The sequence below is a fragment of the Nelumbo nucifera genome, chromosome 1 (assembly GCF_055504915.1).
Source record: "Nelumbo nucifera cultivar China Antique chromosome 1, China Antique-T2T, whole genome shotgun sequence".
NCBI lineage: Eukaryota > Viridiplantae > Streptophyta > Magnoliopsida > Proteales > Nelumbonaceae > Nelumbo > Nelumbo nucifera.
The window spans coordinates 197,508,813-197,515,699 of NC_142649.1; the positions used below are offsets into that span (position 1 = coordinate 197,508,813).

Sequence of the window (6,887 nt, forward strand, 5' to 3'; positions counted from 1 at the left end):
TAAACCAATTACCAATGGGAAAATTGCAGAATTCACCCCTATTGGTCGAACTTGATCCAACCCGGCCTAACGTGGTTGCCACTGCGTTCAAAGTTCAACCATGATGATGGATCACGTAGCCAGATGACGACACATCACTTAGCCTACGCTAAGGTTGGACTAAGATTAGACTAGACCTACGCTGTTAAAATGAGGCAGAGCCACCACTCTTCCAAAATTATTATTTTGGTGATGGTGAGCAAAGGACAATAGACTATTTAAATGGACCCCACTAGTCCTATCAACGTTTGAAATGGTTGACGATTGACGAAAACTCTACTCCCTCCTTTCTCATGTCTCCTGGGCTCTGCCTCATTTTAACCTACGCTGTTGAAATGAGGCAGAGCCACCATTCTTCCAAAATTATTATTTTGGTGATGGTGAGCAAAGGACAATACACTATTTAAATGGACCCCACTAGTCCTATCAACGTTTGAAATGGTTGACGATTGACGAAAACTCTACTCCCTCCTTTCTCATGTCTCCTGGGCCCTATCCCCCATCCATGATCTGATCCCCCCATTTCGCTCTTTCGTCAATCAATCTCGTCTCACACATTAACACTATTAGAGCTTGATTTTGACTAATTATTACACCCAATTAATTCGACTAATCACTAACCCTTGATTGTGACCCCTTCCAAAAATCAGCACACGGCCCCACCAACCGACCACTCGGACCCATTACGAAATTAGTAACACAGATCGAACAGTCAGAAAGCAAGTGGCTGCCTGGCTGGTGGTCTTGGGTCTTGATTGCTCCGATAGGAATGGTCCGATCGATAGGCTCATATAAGGACTTATGTGGTCTAGTTGCACATTATGGTCACCATCCCCAAAAGATTGCTGATGTGCACAGTGCACCAGAACAACGGGGGCATTTCTGCAATTAAACATTAAAACGAGCTGCTCGATAGGTGTCCCTGCTCTTGTCCAATCAAATTCAGTGCATCCCCTATTTGTTTCTTTTTAATGCATTACATAACTAAACTTTGTAATAACGACCAACTACACTGTTTTCTTTTTTTCCTTTTTTATTTATCTAAAAATAATAAATAAAAAAAAGTGAGTTAAAGACTTAAAAGCGGCCTCTTTTATTAATAATTATTGCTATAATTATTTTAAAAATAATCTCTTTATTTTTTTTTCTTTTTGGAAATCTAAGCAAGTCAGTTTTAGGGAATGGAAAATATGGTCTGGTAGGGCCCTCAGACCCCATTCCCCAAACAAAGGGATTACTAAAGTTGAAGAGAAAAGCTAACTGATTATTATTGTGAGTTAAATTTCATCTCGGAAAATTATCGCGATAGATTCAATAAATATCGCGATAGAAAGGTAAAAACACCTGCACAGGCATTATGATAATCTTTGAGCTTTAACTCAACTTCTGTCACATTAAAAGCTACTAATACAATACCAGCTATAAAGTTCATTGCGGGCTTTGCTGTAAATATAGTCAGATTACAAGGATTTTTCCGTAAAGATGCCCATGACGAAATATCTGGCTATCTGTTCGTAAGAGATACGAGTCCCCATGGCCCCCTCTTGAGTTTTTGACGCAAGGATGACCGTTCGTTTTGTTTACTCATTCAAATGAACGGCAGAGGTGGAGTGGTTACACAAAAAATCGCGTTTGTACAACAATTGAATGGCTACGATGGATCAATCTATCGGACTCAGTAGTGGGGTCTATCTGGGAGGTCTCCAAGGGAAGGTCTAAAAATATCGACCTGATAAGACTGTTCTTCTGACAGAAGAACCATAAAAGGATCGAATGGTCAGGATCATTTGATCAGAACAGCATAGTGTCTCTAGACGCTTGTATATGCGTGCCACCTGACAATGGTGTACTGTCACTGTAAGCTTAGGAGCTAAGCACATGGATTAGACCTAAACGACCAGAGAAAATATCTGAAATGACAAAAAATCCCTTATCTTTCTTAAATGCCAATAAAGCCCCTGCTCGTTACAGCTCCGTACGTTACTGCTTTTATTACTTACTTTTTTCTGGTCCAGAGCAGAAAGAGACGGTCAATCAAAAAAAATAGGGACTTCGCCGCCATTGGTCGAGAAGAATGGAATTCAGAACATGCTACACGACCGTTACATTATAACGTCCTCCTTCAGATCACAGCCACACATCTTCATCTTATCAATTTCTCGTATCAATCAATCACGATAATTTCAAGCTGATCGTTTTGTTTAATTTCGATAACCTGATGCAGAAAGCTCTCAGGTTCAAAATTACCAAATCACCCCGAGGTTATCTGCAACGTGAATAACGACGAATTCGAAATGAATGAAAGAAGCAAGGGTATTCCTGGAATATAGAAACTATGAAAGGTTTCGGGCAGTTCAACTTTTTTTTTCTTTTTCGACGTTATTTATTTATTTTTCTGATTTATTTTAATATAATATACAGCGTGGTTTATTGGGTTCTGAGTCTGTGTAAGAAAAGGAAAAAATATTAAAAGAAAAAGGCACCACAGACCACAGTAGGCTGAGACAAGTGGCAGAAAATCCAGTAGAGAGAGGGAGATAAATGCGTCTAAAAACAAACCACATAAATAAAATTGAAAACAATAACATAAAAAGAAAAATTTTTAGAGAGAGAAAGAGATAGATAGGGAGAGATAGGGAGGGACGCTTTATTACCTTTTTTATGTTGCACGCATCCATGGCAGAACAGAGAAGGGTACAGAGTACTACTACGACACAAGAGAAAGAAGGATAGAGGAGAGAACAAGCAGGGTTAGACAAGGATAGAGAGACAGGAAGTGGGAAGACTAGAGAAGAAATGGAGCTACGGAGATGGAAGAGAGAAAGAGCTTAAAAGAGGGAGAAGAAGATGAGAACAGCGGTTGTTTGTCCGGTGGAATGGGTTTCTTGAGGTGCATGAATCTAAGACAAGTGGAGGTGGTGTTGAAGCTCTATCGAGGGACAATCGCAGGCTTTCAAAAGGGGATGTTTATAGTTTCTTTTAATGGCTGACGCAATTGCTTCGAGGGCCAGCTTGTGCAGCTGTCACTGAATACATCTAAAAGCCCATCTCTGCTGTGCTCTCCTCTTTTGTTCTGCTCTTCTTCCTCCTTTGTATGAATCTGGGCCTTCTTTTAGTTTTTTGGAGAGCTTTGGTTTCTGGGTTTTTTTTTTTTGTTTTTTGAATTTTTAGATGAGGGGGATGCCCTTTAATTTGCAGGGGAAGGGGGTATTAGAAGTTGCAGAGATTTCTCCGATATCTGGAGGGAAGTGGAAGGACAGTAGCTGTCTGGGCAGCGAGCCTACCTCGGTTCTGGATACGAGAAGGAGCCCAAGCCCTCCTACATCTACCTCAACCCTGTCTTCTTCCTTGGGCGGAGGCGGCTCAACCGACACAGCCGGCGTGGCGGCGGTTTCCGATAATCCTACACAGAAATGGCCACCTACCCAGCAGCAAGAGGACAGCTCGGCTGCAGTAGCTGAACCCGGCAGTTGCGTTGGGGGTGGTGGTGGTTCCCGGAAGGACGAATGGGCCTCGGAGCTTCAACCTATTCCGACTGCACTAGAGATTGTTAACGGCGGCGCCACAGGAGTGGAAAAATGTGTCCTTGGAATGGAAGACTGGGAGAGTATGTTGTCGGAATCTGCGTCTTCCCCCAGCCAAGAACAGTCGCTTCTCCGATGGATCATGGGCGACGTAGACGACCCATCTTCTGGTTTGAAACATTTATTGCAGGGTGGGGGCTCTTCGGAGTTCGAAGGCAATGCTGGGGGATTTGGGATCGTCGACCAGGGCTTTGCGTTGGAATCAGTTGGTGGAGGCGCTTCCGTGAGCGGTAATGTAATGGGTACCATCAATCCTTCCCTTGCTTTTCCTGGTTCTATCTGTGCACCAAACAACCTCAATGGCAGGGCTGGCTCAGTCCCCAACACATCTGCGCTTCCTAATTACAAAGTTCCTTGTTTTGGGCTGAATAACAACAGTAACCCTCCCAACCCCATCAATCTTCCTCTCCCTATTTCTTTTCCTCCTGGCATGTTTTTTCAGCAGTCGCAGCAGCAACAACCACAGCTTGAACCCGCTGATGAAAAGCCTCAGCTCTTTAATCCTCCACAAGTGCCGATAAATCAGCAACAAGCCCATCACCCTCAGAACCCGACTTTCTTCATGCCATTGCCGTACACCCAGCAAGAGCAGCACCTCCTCCCTCCGCAACCGAAACGCTACCATGCCACCGTCGACCCGAGCTGTCAGATCCCGAAGGTCCCATTTTCGGATTCGGGTCAAGAGCTTTTCTTGCGAAGGCAACAGCAGCAACAACAACAAGGTTTCCCTCCTCAGCTCCAGTTACTATCTCCTCATCTTCCACAGAGGCCGACGACTATGGCGACAAAGCCCAAGGTAGTGGGTGCCGGCGATGAAGTGGCTCATCAGCATCAGCAGCAGCAGGCGTTGATCGATCAGCTCTTCAAGGCCGCCGAGCTGGTCGAGGCCGGGAATTCGGTACACGCGCGAGGGATATTGGCGCGGCTCAATCACCAGCTCTCCCCAGTAGGAAAGCCTCTCCAGAGGGCTGCTTTCTACTTCAAGGAGGCCCTGCAACTGCTCCTCCTTTCTAGCAACAACATGGCCACCTCCCCTCCTCCAAGGAACTCCACCCACTTTGATGTTGTTCTCAAAATTGGCGCCTACAAAGCCTTCTCCGAGATTTCTCCCCTCCTGCAATTTGCGAATTTCACTTGCAACCAAGCCCTTCTTGATGTGCTTTTAGGCTTTGATCGAATCCACATAATGGACTTTGATATTGGGATTGGCGCACAATGGTCTTCCTTCATGCAGGAGCTCGCAAGCAGGGGCGCTCCCTCGCTAAAGATTACTGCCTTTGCATCCCAAGCGTCCCACGACGCACTAGAGCTTGTCCTCACTAGGGAGAACCTCACCCATTTTGCCAATGACCTCGGCATCGCATTCGAACTTGACATCGTGAACCTTGATTCATTTGACCCTGCTTCCTGGTCGTTGGCACAACTTCATGTGGCGGAGAACGAGGCAGTTGCAGTGAACCTTCCCGTCGGGTCCTCGTCGGCACACCCATCCTCTGTGCCCTCCCTCCTCCGCTTTGTGAAGCAGCTTTCGCCGAAAATTGTCGTCTCTGTGGACCGAGGCTGCGACCGCAGTGACCTTCCCTTCTCCCACCATTTTCTTCATGCTCTTCAATCATTCTCGGTCCTGCTGGATTCTCTTGATGCTGTAAATGTGAACTCGGATGCCGTGCACAAGATTGAGAAGTTCCTGCTCCAGCCAAGAATTGAGAGCATTGTACTGGGACGGCAACGAGCCCCTGAGAAGATGCCGCCTTGGAGGAACCTTTTTGCTTCCGCTGGGTTCTCGCCCTTACCATTCACTAATTTCGCCGAGACCCAGGCCGAATACCTGGTGAAGAGGCTTCAGGTAAGGGGATTCCACGTGGAAAAGCGCCAGGCTTCTCTCATCCTCTACTGGCAACGTCGGGAGCTCGTCTCGGCGTCGGCTTGGAAGTGCTGAGAAGCAACATTTTTTTACGGGCAGGAGGGTCGTTTTTCAAATTCACACTTGTCATGAAGGTGCCACGAAACCTATTACTCTACTCTCATCTTAATAAATCTTCTGTTACAGAGTAGGCACCTCTTCTGTGATGTCATCGTGCATTTTCTTGCCTGTGATTCTCCTCTTCCCCTTGTCTATGTGGTTTAGACAGATTGTTTCCGAGTAAAGCAAAGCATTTGAGAAACCGGAAGGTCTAGTACAGTTCTTTTTCTTCTTTCAGTCTCTACTTTGGATATGGGTATTACTGCTAAGGTGTTCTTAATGTTATGGTGAGAAGCAGCACCTGCTTCGTTAACATGGTGGTGGTTTGTTGTACACTTGAAAACAAGGCAAAAAACAGAAATGGAAAAAGAAGAATTAACCCCCCCCTCCCCCAACTATTTAGTTTATTTCTGTGGATGATACTCTGTCTAGTTCTTATAAATTTTGCTTCTTAAATTTCATTCATGGATTCTAATCTTCTACTCCAGGTGGAATTGCTTTGTACCATAGTTCTCACATTAATACTGATTGTCGGTTTCTCTGTGATTACTATGTGTTTATTATAAGTAGGTGAAACTGTCCTTTTGGGTACTTTGCAGCTCCCTCCAAATTGAAGCACACACCATTTAAAACTGGGTTCATCTGGTACTCCATTCTTTCCATGGATGATAATGTGAAAACATAAACTGTGTTGCTGATCATATATATGTAGTCAACAATTTCTTTGTGGCTTGATGCTCTCCTTATGAGCTTGAGGTTGTTTAGTGAAATACTTGTGATTCTCGTTGAGTTCTATAAGTAGGAGTTGTTTCAACTGTTTCTGAAATCGATTGCCTATATGCTAATGGATTTTCTGGTTTAATTGGTATGGTTGTTTGTTATATGCCGTTTGTGTGCTTCCTTCTTTAGAAGCTCCTCTATACCAATCAAAAAGAGAAAAGCTACCACTAGAGTCAGTAGTCAGTCCCAGGAATATCAATATCCATGCCATTTGCATCTACTTTCTATATTGTCACAGCACTTCGTAAATTCTTGCAATGGGATATTGATTGGCCTGCCCATATGTGATTGTGAAGAATTTCCTTTTCTCTGCAACTGATTTATGTGAAAGCCTGAAAGGTGAAAGACTGAACTAAATTAGAAGAAAAAAAAATTATGTGAAGGATGCGGTTTCTAAAGCTATAGGTCCTGGGCCCGAACTAGAGTCCAGTCACCATCTCCTTTTGGTTGGGTGGTGGTGCTCTATGCCAAGAACATGCTCAAATGAAATTATCTATTTTCATGTGAGTTTGATGGTTGTC

The 6,887-nt window shown here is 44.4% G+C and overlaps 1 pseudogene across 2 annotated transcripts; it reads left to right on the plus strand.

The window, feature by feature from the left end:
• The first annotated feature begins 2,660 nt into the window (after positions 1 to 2,660).
• Positions 2,661 to 6,047, plus strand: LOC104602418 (scarecrow-like protein 6 pseudogene; annotated as a pseudogene). Of its 2 annotated transcripts, XR_016080873.1 has the most exons (2): positions 2,665 to 3,131; positions 3,238 to 6,047. The product of XR_016080873.1 is annotated as a scarecrow-like protein 6 pseudogene, transcript variant X2 (transcript). The 2 variants fall into 2 exon arrangements; XR_016080872.1 differs by having other exon boundaries at positions 2,661 to 6,047.
• Positions 6,048 to 6,887: the final 840 nt, after the last annotated feature.